This window comes from Leucopleurus acutus (genome assembly GCF_964270905.1).
Source record: "Leucopleurus acutus genome assembly, chromosome: 4".
In the NCBI taxonomy this organism is placed as follows: domain Eukaryota; kingdom Metazoa; phylum Chordata; class Mammalia; order Artiodactyla; family Delphinidae; genus Leucopleurus; species Leucopleurus acutus.
Window position 1 is genome coordinate 22168831 of NC_139146.1, and position 17128 is coordinate 22185958.

The 17128-nt window shown below is 41.0% G+C and overlaps 1 protein-coding gene and 1 long non-coding RNA gene across 4 annotated transcripts in view; one reads left to right on the plus strand and one right to left on the minus strand.

The window, feature by feature from the left end:
• The window catches only part of LOC309961333, a 187061-nt gene extending 174093 nt beyond the window's left edge, over window positions 1–12968 (plus strand). The window contains exon 4 of the long non-coding RNA XR_014326178.1: window positions 12847–12968. This is a non-coding gene — a long non-coding RNA (uncharacterized lncRNA). The remainder of the gene's footprint in view (window positions 1–12846) is intronic.
• SYNPO2 (synaptopodin 2) overlaps window positions 1–17128 on the minus strand; it is a 169633-nt gene that overhangs the window by 57715 nt on the left and 94790 nt on the right. The gene's annotated exons all lie outside the window — the stretch shown is intronic.

Genomic DNA, 17128 nt, shown 5'->3' on the forward strand with positions numbered 1-17128 from the left:
GTGATATAACATTGACTGTTCTCAATATCTCGATTTGATCGCTGTCGACTTCAACTGGTCTACCTGACCGTGGAGCATCGTCCAGTGAGAAATCTCCAGCGTGAAACTTCGCAAACTACTTTTGACACATTCGATCAGTCTCAGCACCTTCTCCGTACACTGCACAAGTCTTTTGTTGTGTTTTTACCTTTCTTGATATAATAAAGCATAATATGCCGAAAATGTTGCTTTTTTTCTTCCATCTTCAATATTAAAATGGCTACACAGAAATTCGCCAATTTTGACGTTTTTTTTTAAATGCACACTGATATGACAGCTGTCACAATACAGTCTAACAAAATTGTTTTGAATAAATTAAGACAACTAAGCACTAGTAGAGCCATCTTATGGAAAGAACTGAACGAACCTTTTGGCCAACCCAATAAAATAAGCGTGTGCCTTCTCATATACCTTTGGGTTTTTGGTTTGTATTAGGAATTTTCTGGGTCCTCCTTATCTCTTTTTTTGTGTGTGTGTCTGTGTGTGTGTGTGTGTGTGTGTGTGTGTGTGTGAAGAGAAATGTCTATGAGCCTCTTGACAGTAGACATGACATCTTTCTACCTGGTACAAAAAGCCAAATGCACTTCCTAATGTGATATCTATTAGCCTTAGAAGCCCACAAACGCAATTAAAAAACATTAAAATGGTGAAGCAACAAGGCAAGATATCAAGGGGACCAGAAGAAATATGAACTAATGTAGGTGGCCACAAAAATTGTTATAAGCATACAGTAAAGGAAAGCCTGGTAGATAATAAATGTAGATTGAAAGACAAACGGTAATTAGGGAAACAGTGTCTGTGTGTTGTAATACGCTGGCTACAGCAGATTACCCTAGCTCTCATAGCTAAATGGAAAAGCTATTAACATAATGGAGCAGATGTATCTGTTACAAAATAAAATATTACAAGTATTATAAAGAAAATTAAAAAATAAACAACAATCTTGTTTTGGGGGGATTACCTAAAATTCAATTTATTGTTTTATATACAGATATTAGTGATGTTCAGTAGGTCTTTGATTTATTAGTTTCTCCTTTGATATTGACATTTTTTGATAGAATAAGTATGTCAGATTGTGAGGTGGTCATGTTTTTTCCCAAAACACATTCCTTTATTTTCCTTGTAAAACTGCCTAAGAACTGGGCAGTCATATGATTTCTCTAAGTATATCCTAAGGCTTCCATGAGCATTCCTAGAGCTTACAGCCAAAGAAATAGTCCTGGAATTTCAGATATTAAAACTTTCTTCACAGCCAGAAATTTCTGTGATATTTGGGTCATTGCACACAAATTTACTGGATAATTTGTATTCTAGTAAAAGACCTATGTAGTCCACTTCTGCTCCTAAGAGTATTCATTGTGCTACCTTTTCGATGAACATTCTGATTCCATCTTGAACAACTTCTTCATCAGAATCTTTTGTCTTCATATATTGTAAAGTATAAAAAAAGGCAATGGTTAGGACATCAACTTTCACACCTTCATGTTCAGTCTTAACTTTAAGAAGTTGTTTTTTTTAAAAAAAAAAAGTTGTTTTTTGTTTTTTAATTAATTAATTTCTTTTGGCTGCATTGGGTCTTTGTTGCTGCGCGCGGGCTTTCTCCAGTTACAGAGAGCGGGGGCTACTGTTCGTTGTTGTGTGCGGGCTTCTCATTGCGGTGGCTTCTCTTGTTGCGGAGCACGGGCTCTAGGCGCGCGGGCTTCAGTAGTTGTGGCTCGTGGGCTCAAGAGCGCAGACTCAGTAGTTGTGGTGCTCGGGCTTAGTTGCTCCATGGCATGTGGGATCTTCCCAGACCAGGGCTCAAATCTGTGTCCCCTGCATTGACAGGCGGACTCCCAAACACTGCGCCACGAGGGAAGCCCTTAACTTTAAGTTTTGTGTTGTTTACTGCTGATAGTGTCAGGGTGAGTGTGGCCTGAGTAGGTTGCTGCTTCCCCTTCCCCTCAGCTCAGATCTTCTTCTTGCTAAGGAAGACGACCTCTTTGCCTTTCTGGTGCCCCAGAGACTCTGGCTAAAAGCTCAGTCAACCCAGATTCCCTCTATAGATAGACAGTGGGCCAATGCATTTTTTTTTTTTTTTTTTTTTTTTTTGCTATCAAACAATTTATTCTCTTTGTAGAACATAATAGTTATATTTGCTGAATGCTCCAACTGGATATGTGTTCCTAGACTAGCTTGGTGTTAATGTTATTTCAAAACAATTATTTGGTTATTCTCAGCAATGTTATCTGCACATATTGTTTTCCAAAGGTAGATATTTATTTTCCATTTTAAAACTTGCCTTGGTTATAAAGAAAAGTAATTTTTAATAGATCTAGAAACTGGCAGACCTGGGAACACTGACTCCTAAGTCAGAAATGGAGAAAGCCAAGAAGCAACATAATTTGCTCTGTAGTATTCCCTAAAGACTCAGGAATTTGTGGAAACAGTTCCCTCTTGAAGTAAGGATGAGGGTAGGGATGAAAACAGCAAGGCTAGTTTAAAAAAAAGACATGAGAACCTCCCAATACCATTTTCCTATTCCCCAAGTCAAGCAAATGTCCTTTATTCACCCTGCAGGACAGCAGGCACAGCTGAGGGTGGGTGTACCATAGGGAAAATAGAGGCTTACGTGAAAGATTAACTTCTAGATCTTCTTTTTTTTTTTTTTGGCTGCGCTGGGTCTTCATTGCTGTGTGCGGGCTTTCTCTAGTTGCGGCGAGCGGGGGCTACTCTTCATTGCAGTGCGCAGGCTTCTCATCGCGGTGACTTCTCCTATTGTGGAGCACGGGCTCTAGGCGCACAGGCTTCAGTAGTTGCGGCACAAGGGCTCAGTAGTTTAGGCTCGTGGGCTCTAGAGCACAGGCTCAGTAGTTGTGGTGCACGGGCTTAGTTGCTCCACGGCATGTGGGATCTTCCTGGACCAGGGCTCAACCCGTGTTCCCTGCATTGGCGCGCAGATTCTTTACCACTGCGCCACCAGGGAAGTTCCTAACTTCTAGATCTTAAGACAAACCCCGCCCCCAGCCACGCTCCCATCCAGGCTCCCAGAACTCTGGCAGTTGGACTTTATACCCTTCTAGAAGGAGATTAGGAGATTCTGATTAGCCTGTTAATTAGATATTAGAGCTTCACCAAGAAACGGCCCCACCTGCTCACCTACAGTAAGCAGGTAGCAAGAAATTGGTCTTCTAATCTAAGGGAAAGCCTCTATTATAAAAGAGACCAAAACAAGCAAAAAGCAAACATGGAAATTATGCTGGGAGAGGAAAACATCAAAAAACTTATCACTAATATCTCCAGAGTGATATGAAATTCATGAAACAGAAACAAGATGGTACAGAAAAGAATGAGAAAGACTCTTGGCAATTAAAAATATCTCAGCAGAAATGAATAGTTTAGTAGAGAATTTGTAAGATAATGTTGAAGAAATTTTCTAGAGGGTCCTAGAACCTAGCAGGTTTAAATAGCAAGATGAAGAGATGAAAATAGAAGAAAAAAGCTAAGTTACACAATGGATACTAATAGTCCAATGTATAAATAATAGAAATTTCAGAATGAGAAAACAAGAATGAAAGAAATCATCAAATAAGTAATTCAAGAAAATTTCCCATTATTGAAGTACAAGTTTTCTAGACTGAAAGGACCCATGCAACAGATGAAAATATGCCCAAACCAAGGCACATCATTTGAAATTTCACAAGAAAATCTTATGTTTCCAAGAGAAAAAGTTACATACAAGGGATCAAAAAAATCAGAATTGCTTTGGACTTCACAACAACACTGGAAACTAAAATACAGACTAATACCTTCACAATTCTGAGAAAAATATTTCCAGCCTAGATGTTATACCTAGATAAATTATCAATCAAGTTTGAGGATAGAATGAAGATAATATCAAAAATACTAGATCTCAAAAAACTTAGCTCTCATCACCCTTTCTTAGGAAGCAATTGGAAGAAGAATGCCATGAAAATGAGGAAGAAAAAGAAGAAAAAGGGAGACATGGGGTCTAGGAAATAGGGAATTGACTCAAGAGAAAGGAAAGGGAATCTCCAGTATGATTAAGGGAGATTCCAGGAATTAGGTGTATACCTGGCAAAGAGAGCTACCATTCCAAATTAGAACAGATCAGAAGACTGTAGGAAGGATGTCTCCAAAACAGACAATATTAATAGAGTTCCTAATACGTTTGAAAATATCAGGAGGATTAGTTAGATGCAGAGAGTTTGGGGGTGAATTAATGATAAATACTTAGAAAACTGAAAAGAAATGACGGCTGTTAATTCTAAGGAGAAAAAATTTGTGAAAGAAAGGAAAAAGTACTCATAGCATACTATATGGCTTAACTTCATAATATAAGCACTGGATATTGATTCAATCAAAATATGATACAGTTATATCGGGAGGATGGAGCAGGGGCAAAGGGAATTATGTGAGCTTGAGGCAGGGAGTAGGTAGGGATAACAGAGCTATGATCTTCATTTTCTATAGTGGTGAGCAAAAGGATAATGTTTACAACTAAAAAAATAAAGAAACAGCACAATAAGTGTGTATTTTATAAATAAGAAGGAAAACAACCAAAGGTAAAAATGTTGCCTTTGGGAAATCTAGACTTGATGGTTTTTCATCACATCCTTTAGAGATATTTGACTCTTTAAACTAGGTGCATGTAACTTTGATAAAGATTAAAAACTAAATTTAAAAAGGCATCATGGCTTTTTTCCAAATTTTTGTATTTTTAATATTCTGGTTCTAAGATATACTGGATTCAAGTAACCTGTGAATCTAAACTTTGTGTAAATAAAAGTTGTCTTGATTTACTTAAAATTCCACTGTAGAATATTAAATAATCCGTGGGATTTATGGACATGAAAGATTAGCCACTTGCCTAATTCTTCAGTGAAAAATGAGTATCTAGCTAAGGAAAATACTAAAGAGCTGTTTTTATTTCGGTATCTGTCCTTAATCTACCAACCAGTATCAAAACATGAGTATATATAAATGTGCTTGTGTTTTATCTATAAAAGACTGTGTTCTAAGATTTTGAGGTGAAGTGGATTTTCTTTTTCTTTTTTTTTCCTGTCAATTGATCCATTCTTCCTTTAGCTGTACATGGAAGGGGCAGGATGGTGCACAATTTCAAGGGACATGCATCACATTAGATACACATTAATGACACCCCCTATAGGGCACAAAGTCAAGGAGAAAAAATGGTGGTTATGAAATGGGAGTGACCTTTGACCTCTTGAGAGGAAAGTGTGAGGGTAGAAAGAAAACCAATGTGGAAAAATATTCTACAATGGAGAGCTCAAGAAAATTCCACTTCATTCCACTCATTTCAGACCTTAGACCTAAGAGACTTGTGCCCCAGTGAATGACTTCAGAGTTTTGGTGCTTAGAGATTTTCTAGATTTATGTCTCAGCAACATTGAGAGAGAAGGAAGGGAGGGAGGGAGGGGAGAAGGGAAAAAGAACAAGACACAGACCCTCTGTGCAAATGATATAATTGAATTCTAAAGGCGGAATTAAATGTTTTAATAAGTTCAACTTGCTGAACTTTTGCTTCCTCTCCCTCCTTTCCTCCTCCCTTCCCCTTTCTCCTGGCATCTAGCCCTGGCAACTCAGACAGTGATGAAGTCATAGGCTTCAAAATATGGCCATGGTATGAAGGCAGCAGCAAAAATTTTTAAACAGCATTTCAGCACCACACTGCAGGGCCGAGAAGGGAACCTTGTGTAATGTGAGCAGCTATGAGCTCGTGCTATTTTATTAAGGTTGGCCATCCCTGGGGGTTTCATTACGTGTGTGTGTGTGTGTGTGTGTGTGTGTGTGTGTGTGTGTGTGTCTTCTGCAGTCTCCTATTTTATATGACAGTCATCAAGACGTCTTCCTTTTCTCAGACATACCAAAAGGAGAGTGGAGATAACTTGGTATTAATCCTAACTCTGGGGTTCTCACCTTTGAGCAAGGTCTTTGACATTAAAAGCAAAGAAAGATTAAAATGAGAATGACCTCTGACATCCCCTACTTCTAGACTTAGCCTCTGTATGTGTCAGTTTCTTGCTCCTTATCACTTCATTAAGTCACTAAACCTTGCTACCTGGAAGGAAAGATTGATGGAGTGATAATGGATGGCTCTCGTCACATTGTGGCTGTGCTCTCCCATTTGCTTATTAAAGGAGACTGGCTTTTCCTCCAGGTGGACCCAGATTCTGGAGCTCCTTTCTGTTAATAGGCCATTCTCCGAAGCTCTTTAACTTTTCCCTTGCCAGATCCTTCGAAGGAAAAATAACTTCTAAGGCCAGAACATGGTGGAATTTAATATCTCCACTTCAAAACCTTTTAAAACTACCAGGCAACAGTGCAAAAGCTTGAAGATAGTAGTAGATTAGAAGGAAATTCTTCTCTGTGTTTAGAATCTACCTTGTGTTTCCCAGAATGTCCATCTTGTTTTCAAATCTGATTTTTCCTTCAGAACCCAGACCAAATGGCTGCTCTTCCTTCATGGAGCCCTCCCCCTGATCACCCCACTTTACCTTCCAGGCAGGAGTATCTGCAGTCTATGAACTCAGTAAAAATGACTTTGGGGGCTTCCCTGGTGGCGCAGTGGTTGAGAGTCCGCCTGCCGATGCAGGGGACACGGGTTCGTGCCCCCGTCCGGGAAGATCCCACACGCCACGGAGCAGCTGGGCCCGTGAGCCATGGCCGCTGAGCCTGCACGTCCGGAGCCTGTGCTCCGCAACAGGAGAGGCCACAACAGTGAGAGGCCAGCGTACCGCCAAAAAAAAAGACTTTGAATTTATCTTCTGGCACTATTTAACTTTTATTTTAATTATTAGAAAACACATTATCTCCACTTCTAAATTGTGTCTTCCCCCAAACAGGAAACTTGTTTAATCTCCTTACTATCCGGACATGTAAATTAGTAAGAACAATAACCACAGCTAAACCATTTGCCATACATACACTATTTCTAACCCTCACAACAACCCCGAGAGGCAAGGACTATTAAGTCTATTTTGCAGAAGAAACTAAGTGTCTGAGAGAGTAAGTGGCTTGCCCAGGATCACAGTGTCAGGAAGTGGCCAGCATCTCACTGAACTTATCATTCAGCCAGAATCTGTCCTCCTCACACTCTGCTACAAGTTAGAAGGAAAGAAATGAAGGAAGGAGAGAGGGAGGAAGGGAGGAAACAAAAAGTTAAAATCTCAGGATTTTACCCATTTATTGGAATAATACTTCACAGACTCCCAGAGTAGTGAGAGATTGAAGAAATTTAACACAGCCTATCCTCTGCTTTTTACACAGAGAATAATTGAGACCAAAGTGGTTAAGATCGCTGGTCAAGGTTACACAGCCAATGGCACAGCTGGGACTAATGCAGACCTTAAGGATCCTGACTGCAATTCCCAAGTTGCTTTCTCTGTAAGATGTAAATTTTGAAGCAGGCACTAAAACATTAAGATATTTAAAACAGGATAGCAGTTCATAGACATATAAGCTTGATCGTTTGCTTAAACTTTTGTTTACTAAAGTCCTCTGGCTACTAAGAAGCAAGGATTTGAATTTCTGTGTTTTCTTGAATAATTTTCTCATCTCCAAACAGATAGGATAATATATAAAATATACAAGATAACATAATTTTCTTTTGTTGGATCACCAAAAAGGCATGTTATGCCTTTAAAACGCCCTTCACTACTTAGCAGTCCTAACAATACAAATAGTGAATGCTTCATCTGTGAGCACCCTGCTAAATGCATACTTTTGAACAGCACAAAGGCAGCAAAGTTTAGAATATGACTAAGCTAGTGAGGTGTGGGTATTAAAAATCTATATATGGAAAAAAAAAATCTATATATGGGCTTCCCTGGTGGCGCAGTGGTTGAGAGTCCGCCTGCCGATGCAGGGGATGCGGGTTCGTGCCCCGGTCCGGGAAGATCCCACATGCAGCGGAGCGGCTAGGCCCGTGAGCCATGGCCGCTGGGCCTGCGTGTCCGGAGCCTGTGCTCCGCAACGGGAGAGGCCACAGCAGTGAGAGGCCCGCGTACCGCAAAAAAAAACCCAAAAAACAAAAAAAACCCTATATATATTTAAGGCCAAGTTCAGGGCCTTGTAAGTGCCCCCAATTAGCTGATACATACTTTCTGAAAAATGTGTTTAGCAAGCATGGGCAGTTGACCAAATCCTAGATGACTCCAAAATCTAATAAGCAGAATCGTGTGCTTTTATAGCTTCATGCCAACACCTCCACCCCACCCCACCCTCTCTCACAATCCTAATACTATCTCTTCCAGGAAGCTTTCCTCTTCTGCCTAAATTCTTTCCCCCCTCCCCCAAAGCGAAATGCATAGTGGCAGGAATCTGGGACATCTAAGATCCTGGGAATAAGGGAAAGGGGGCTGCCTCTGAGAGAGAACTCTAAGATCATCAGCAACAGATGAGAATAGGAATTTTCAAAGTTACTTTAGATAAATGGACTGAAAACAGACCAGAGCAGCCTAATGGAAGGAATATGCATATGGAAAGAAAGAGCGTATCTTTCTGAATGGGCTGTTCAGAAATAGAAATTAGACAAGGGTAGGAGGCAAATGGTGCCCAACGAAGTACTGCCCAGAGGAGAAGGTATCCAGATGAAGGGCTTGAGCTGCACAATACCAGGTGCATGCAGTTGTGGAGGTGAGTGCAGCAGGCACCCACAGTTGCATCTTTCAATTCACACTCTTTGTTCTGATTCCACACACAAAGCCAGCTTGAAATAATAATGTTTTGTTTGTTTGTTTTTGCGGTACGCGGGCCTCACACTGTTGTGGCCTCTCCCGTTGCGGAGCACAGGCTCCGGACGCGCAGGCTCAGCGGCCATGGCTCACGGGCGCAGCCGCTCCGCGGCATGTGGGATCTTCCCGGACCGGGGCACAAACCCGTGTCCCCTGCATTGGCAGGCGGACTCTCAACCACTGCGCCACCAGGGAAGCCCAATAATGTGGTTTTTAAGGGAAGATACAGCACTAAACAGAAGATGCAAGTATTCAGGCTCCTTGTCAATGTGTTTTTACCTCTTTCTAAAGGAAGAAATCAGAATTCTAGCTTACCATCCATCTTCTTGGTGTTTAAGAGCATGAATCAGTATCCCCAGACTGGGTTACTGCTTGAACAATGACAAGACTGTTTTAGATTTTGGATAATTGAGGGTCAGGCCCTGGACTATGTGAGACTTACAAAGTTCAGACCACCTTCCGGAGACCTTTTGTCAGTCTGTCAGTCAAACTTTCCCTACCTCATTATATCTTCTTTCAAATTTCAGTTAGAGTTCATTGATTTCTTCTCTGACCCACTGATAGACTTTGATCCCTCTCTCTTAGGGCATATCTTATGCCTGGTATTATATTTACTTTATTGTAAGAGAGTGTATCTCCTTGAAGGCAGGTATTGTTTTGTTTATTCAATTGCTGTTTTTTAGTATCAGTATAGAAATGAATAAGATACAGTCATGTCCTCTATATACTCATGAGTAGGGGTAACAGACAGAAAAACAAGTTATACATGTGGCAAAGTAATAATGAAAGTGTGTATAAGGAACTGAAGTATTACAAAAGAGGAAGAGATGAACGATGCTGGGAAGCCTCCCTAGAGGAGTCGATGTCCGAATTGGATTGTGGAAAATAAACAAAATTTCACCCAAAAGATCAGAAAGGGAAAAAGTATTCAAAACAAAGGGGAAAACATATGCAAAGGCAATAAAAGTGTGAAATGACTTGGGAATCAGAACACAGCTCAGTACTGTAAAAGCGTGAAGTGCAAGGGAGTGAGTCACTCGAGATCCGAGATCTAAGCCTGGATAGGCAGAGAGAGGATGAAATGTTCATGTATTCCCCAGATGGAGTATGGACTTTCCATTGCAGATGACAGAAGCTAGCAAAGGCTTTTTATTACGAAAAAGACTGGATCAGATTTGTGTTTAAAAATATGTCTTTTGTACCCATGTGGACAAGGGAACAAAGAGAGTAAGACAGAAAATAACAAGATTAGATGGATAAATAGAGGAATAGATAGATAGTGTTAAATTAATTGAACAAGGAGGCCATTAGACTGAGGTGGCCCTAATGCCATAGTCACCAACCTAAGCAAACCAAAACCTAAGCCTCAAGGCTACAAAATCAAAATGCTAAGGACAAGCAGTCACAAATAGCCAGTTAGGCTTTAAGTTACAGCCAATCAATAATTACCTTACTTTGCTTCTGCACCTTCTCTATTTGTCTTTCCCCTGGCTCCTGCTGGAAAGAGTGCCTCTAACCACTTCTGGTTTGGCACTGCCCAACTGGAATCTACAAATGCTCAAACAAGCTCTTAAAATTTTCAATATGCCTCAGATTGCCTTTTAATAATAGGTAGGTAGGTAGACAGATAGATAGATAGATAGATAATGGATAGATAAAGTAAGAAGGCATTTGGAAAAGTCCAGACCAGTGCTGGCCAATAGAAATATAATATGAAACACAAATGTAGACCACATGTGTAACTTTAAATTTTCTAGTGCCTATGTTAAAAAGATACAGTGAAATAAATTTTAATATGTATTTGTTCCAATATATATAAAATATCCTTTCAACATGTAATCAATATAAAAAATTATTAATGATATAGTTCACATCCTCTTTTCATCCTAAGTCTTTGCACTCTGGTGTGTATTTTATATTTATAGTGCATCTCAATTCAAACTAGCCACAATTCAAGTGTTCAATAACCACACGTGGCTATTGGCTACCATATTGGACAGCACAGGTTCAGATAATACATGATGAGGCAGTGACAGGAAGGACAGGATACATTTATAATATACTTATAAGATGAATTTGACAGAAATTAGGGACTGATTTATGTCAACAATGAAACACTAGTTGAATATAAAGTTTTCTAGTTTGGAAAATCTTGCTGGATGACAATGCCATCAGCCAAGTCAAGGAAGCAAGTTAGGGAAAATAAGATGATGAATTTGTTTGGGACTTATGAATCTGAGGTGTGTGCAGGACATTGTGCCTAGTGGGTATAATAATGCCTACAGACTACACTATATAATGCTTCTATGTTTTAAACACTCTTCTAAGAGCTTTTTGTACACAAACACATTTAGGGACTTCCCTGGTGGCACAGTGGTTAAGAATCCGCCTGCCGGTGCAGGGGACACAGGTTTGAGCCCTGGCCGGGAAGATTCCACATGCCGTGGAGCAGCTAAGCCCGTGTATCACAACTACTGAAGCCTGTGTGCCTAGAGCCCATGCTCCGCAACAACAGAAGCCACCACAATGAGAAGCCTGTGCACTGCAACAAAGAGTATCCCCCTCTCTACGCAACAAACTAGAGAAATCCCGCACACAGCAATGAAGACCCAACACAGCCAAAAATAAATTAAAAAAAAAACACATTTAATCTTCAGAACAGCACTACAATATGGGTACTACCACTGTCCCCCAAATGAGAAAACTGGGGTACAGAGAGTCACTTGGCCCAGGCCTCATTGTTATCAGATATCAAGTGACGAGCAAAGATTTAAACCCAGGCAGTGTGGCTCCAGGGGCAAAGATTACAATAACACATTGCACAGCCACTCTCAAAGCAGGGCCTATGGAATCAGACAAGTCTGGGTCCAAATAACTCCTCCTTCACTAATTGTATGACTTTGAGCAAGTATATTAATCATGGGTTTTCTCATCTGTAAAATGGGAATGATATGCGTATCCCGTGCTGAGAGGAATTACTGACATAATATATATAAAATGTTCATCACAGCAATAGGTATACAACAAATAGTAAATAGTAGCTGCTCTTATTATTACATACATTGGGCTTGGAGCTTAATGTAGAGCTCCAAGTTGGGATATACATTTCCCTTCAGACACCTAACATGGGATCTGGTGTGAGTTCTGTCTGTTGAAAAAAAAAATGACTTTGATTCATTACAAAGACATGTATTTAAAGAACTGCACAGATGAGAGCTAAAGGCTGGGATCATCCTGCAACAATAAGCTAAGACAATCATGGGCATTTACATCATGAGACAGCACTGCTGAGTGTTCATGGCAATTAGATCCTATGAAGAATTGCATTGGAAGTAAAAATCTTGCTCTTAACCCTCAAGAAACCTAGAAGAACAGACTGAATACATCATGAGAACACCTTTGTTTGTGTGCACTTTTATTAGTTAGTGATAAAAATAGTCAATATAAATTATTTAGCATATAGGGATCTATGGTGGTTTGGTTAAAACCCCAGACAATTTAATCATAGGGTTTAGGTTTATCACATCTCCCATCCAGATAATCTCATTCTTGTATGGGCAGGCATTTGGATAAGAAAACAAAAGACAAAATTAACTAAATTAAATAGCCAAAACCATAAACAAAGGACATCTTGCTCGATAATCTCTGGCATTTTTAACTTTAGATTTCCAACACATTCATGTTAATTACATGCTATTTCCTGCCAAGCCTACAGTCATGTGCTCTTAGTTAGCACTGTAATTAGCTTTGCCTCTTACAAAACACTGATTTTTTTTCTAGCTGATGAGCTGCTGGGCACAGAACCTCTTGAAGAGTTTTAAAGAAAATTTAGCAGCCAATTAGCACCCAACTCTCATGATCCCCCAGTTCACATTTTGAATCAACAGTGCTCATATTGATCCAACCAATCCCATGGATTGGCTCAACTCTCCAATCCCTCAACTCTCTACATTCCATTTAGGTGATGGGTCTCCTCTTTCAAACCAGGGCTAAGCCAATAACACAGTTTAATGCTCTGAAGGCCGAGCTCATGTGATTCTTCTCATCTCAGGTTCCGTCCAGAGGCCCGACTAGGAAACCTCTCCACTACAAGATGTTCAAGTGGGCCACATACCTGGCTTGCCCAACAGGCACAGCAGATGAGTAACAAGTGCGTTTATAGATTTCGTGGCGCTCCAGCTGTCGCTGATGTAAGTGTTTTCTGCTAAAATTGGTATATTTTTGGCCATCTGCTTCATCCCCTGAGCAGTTCAAACATCACCATCAGGGCCCAGTGGTCTGAGGAGGCCATACTTAGATTCTTTGTAGGTATAAAAGAGTTTGTCAGAAGGTTGCCTAATATGGTGACAGTGACTGACCCAGAGGCCTCCTAGAAGAACCAAATGTTCAACAGCAATAAAAGGGAACATTAATTAGCTCAGGGACAATACGTGGGACTGGAGATCAGCCAGTCAGGCTTTAGACCATGTGTCTCCCAACTTGCTGGGTAAGACTAGGTAAAGCATGAACTCACTCCATGCCTCCATCACTATAGTCCAGGAATCAAACTTGCTGATGGAATAGATTTTCAGCCCATCGAATACAAGTGAACATTCATTTGAGAATCCTTTACAATTTAGAAAATTCAGAATAATATTTCAAATGCAAAAACCATATATATATATATATGGAGGAAAAATGTGGGGAAGAAGAAAAGACCCCCTAGAAGCAGTTAAATAAGTTCTCAACAGACACCTAGAGACACCTGACGAAGCTGCTGTTTGGGTATAGGAGGAAGCCTTTGTCATGGGAGTCTGTTGGCCAAGAGATGTGTCTGCTGAGAGAACTGTGTTTGAAGAGTAAATGGAGGGGGGGAGGGAGCTTGCTGGCTTACATACAAGTATTCAGCAAGTGGATGGATCCAAGAGCTGAGTGGTGAGTTGTTCGAAGATGTCAGAAATTCACGCAGACATGTTAACAAGCTTCACTTGACAATCTGATCAAATGGACTACGTTTTTCCTCTGAATTTTAAACCAAGTGAAATCAAACAGGCCTCATAAAGTGAGGTAAATCTGTGTGAAGCAAAAAGTTTCCAGATAAATTTCATCCACTAAAATTATGTTTCTCTACAGTGGCCAACCCTACATACTCTGTTGTGTTTACTATTTCATTTCTACCCTGTAAAGGACTTTTTCCTTTTAAAAAGAACACACACACCCACACCCATACTCCTACCCCGTCCCATCCCCACACACTACACATTTGGCTTCCTGCCTTCAGTCTCTTCCTTTTTTAATTAATTCTGCAAACCAGTGTCAAATGGATTAATAAATATTTCTCTCATGTCGCTTTACTATTCAAGGACTAACGCTGGCTTCCCATTAATTCTCAAATCTACTCTGCTTGGTTTTAGTAGTTATCTTAAGAAAGTAAGCCTAGCTTTGCCTGACCACTTGCCCAGGGTTCAGAGTGGAGGATGCTTTCTCTATGGTCAGAGCCAGAGTAGAGCCTCTAGATAACAACAGAAGATGCCTCAGATCTGAGTAGAAAGAGAAGCTGAAACCATGCAGAGGAGTCAGGATCCAAAAACTGGAGGGCGGTTAAGAAAGCACTGTAAGTGGGAGGGCTTAGAGACAGGCTTGGGAGTTTGGGCAGGGGCTGCTGAGCCAGGCCGGAGTTCCAAACCTAAGAGCTAATAGCAAGTCCAATCTAAACGTCTTCACTTATCATACAAGCAAGACCCCCTCAGTCTGACCCCCATCCCCTGGCACCATCTCCTGCCATGCTTCTCCCTCACCCCACTCCTTCCTCCAGTCTAGAGTGTGGTCACACTGAAGTTCTCCCAATTCTTAGAACACACCAGACTCTTGTGAGACTCTACACCTTCACACACACTACCCACTCTGGAGTGAACTCCCCTGAATTCTTTTTTGTTGAACTTCATTAAATGCTATCTTCTCCCTTTTTTATTCTATTCTTTCCTTGCTCAGCCAAGCCCGTCCCTGCTTCAGCACAAATGTACATGCCATTTCTGCCTAGAATGTTCTTCCCTTCACTCTTTGTATGGCTTGCTCCTTCTCATCCTTTGTTGTTGGCTAATATCAGGACCGACATCCTGCCAGCCCCTTTCCCTGCAAGCACAGATCTTCGAGCTATAGGAGCCTCCCATTTGGCTCTGCCCAAGCACCCTTCAGACTTCTCTGCAAAGGTCAATGACTGAGGAGCCTCAGTGGCAACATGTATCTGTCTCTTTCTCACTCTTCATTCTCACTCCTCTCTCTTCTCTTTTTTATTCTCTCTCCCAAAGTCCAGTCACTTCAGTCTTAAGGGTCTCCAAACTTTGACAAAAGGCTCAACTTTGATTAAAACTTCTCTAGAACATCACTCACCTGCTGTAGATGATGAGCAGCAGCTCTTGCAGTTCCCTTTCTTAATTAAAAAAAAAAATGAGTAAGGTGGTCACACCAAAAGGAGTCACTGATTTAGGTCAGAACTGGGCTTTGGGAACAGAATTTGAAGCCATGGAACCAGTGATCTTACCTGCCTAATTTTATGCTTATACACAAGGTAGCTGATTTGCAAAGACGTCTTAGCCTGGTCCGGGCTGAGTCCAGGCTGTGTTAGCCTGGTGCTCTTGCCAGAAGACTCTGAATACATTTGAGAGTCACAATTCCCTATCTCAGCTACCCTGCTCATACTTAGTGTGTCCATTTGTTTGGTTTTGGCCTGTCTCTCCCTCTGGCAAATAAACTCTATGAGGTCTAGGATCACATCTGTTTTGTTCTTCATTGTGCCCCCAGTGTCTGGCACCATACTTGGCACATAATCATGCTCTGCAAATATGTGGTAAATAAGTGATTGAACAAGGCACTTACTTATTCTTCAAGATCAAGAAGAACGTTAATTCCTAGGTAGAGTCTCCCCTCCCTTTCTCAGGCAGCTATTGGTTCTTGCCTCTAAGCCTCCACAATATTGTACATTCTACTATCACAGAGCAAGGGATCAAACATTTTCTGAGGGTCTATCCTAGGTACTGTGGCAGCTGTTATTATATATGCTTCTCCTTTCATTCTTTCAAGAAGTCTAGGAGATAGTATTGTTTTCCAGATTTACAGATGAAGAAACAGGCTCAAAAAATCCAAGTCACACAATCCATAACAGGTGGCAAAGCCTGTATCCAAAGGTAGGTCGGCTTCCCTCTTTTGCAAAACCCCTTTTCATTAGATCATGCTGCCATACAGTTCTAAGCTTGATATCGTAATTTATCTGTTTACAGGTTTGTCCCACCACTGGAAGCAGAGACCATGCATATACATCTGTATATTCACAGCATTGAGCATGGCACCTGCCATACCATATTTAAGATCAGAATTAAATATATGAACGAATGACTGTGGGTCTGTCTACTGATGGAAAGAGGACTTTGTGGCCTCCAGCCCTCTAGGCTTGCTCTCAGAGACTGCCTGTATTGACCACACACTCTCTGGAGAGCTTGTGCCCAGGTCCCTGCCTAAACACAAGTTGGGCCTCCCCCACCAAGTCTCTGACCCTTAATCCAACCACTTGTTTCTTCTGTCTCTGCCACAAGATTCCTGAATACTGAGTGTATTTGACATACTTCTGCCTCATGGGGTATTTCTATCTTAGTGATCAGTGTAACACCACAGAGGCATGACTACATGACACACTCCTTTATTACTTGGAACATAACCTATTTTTCTTTATTTGCAGCTGAAGTCACTGCTACCAAGGGGCTGTCAGTCAGTCAATAAGGTGAGCCCATGACTCTGGCAGATTCTTTTGGGAAATCAAAAATAGCATGCGCTCTGTCTTCAGATGCTTTCAGGCTTACTAGGGAGGTATGATCATACATAAAACAATGAGAGAATGAATGGCACAAACCAGTTTAGAGTAATAGGCCAATTTGAGTCACAGTGTGAGGCCCTGGCTGTTGGTCTGAAGCTTGCCAAAGCCTTAGCTATTCCCCATTGCACTCCAAAAAGCTCTGCACATGCTATTCACTCCCCAAGAAGCCGACAATCTCCTCCCCAGGTTGGGCACAGGGTCTCACAGGCATAATCATGACCCAGGGCCTGATGCTTTCAAATGTAATCAGAGTCTTCTGGCAAGAGCACCAGGCTAACACAGCTTGAGACTCAGCCTAGACCAAGCTAAGATGTCTTTCCAAATCAGCTACCTCGTGTGTAAACATAAAATTATGCAAGTAAGATCACTGGTTCCAGGAATTAGAATGCATTTCCAAAGCTTGGTTCTGGCCTAATTCAGTGACTCCTTTTGGTGTTTTGGTGTGACCACCTTATTCTTTTTTTTTTTTTTTCAATCAAGGAAGGGA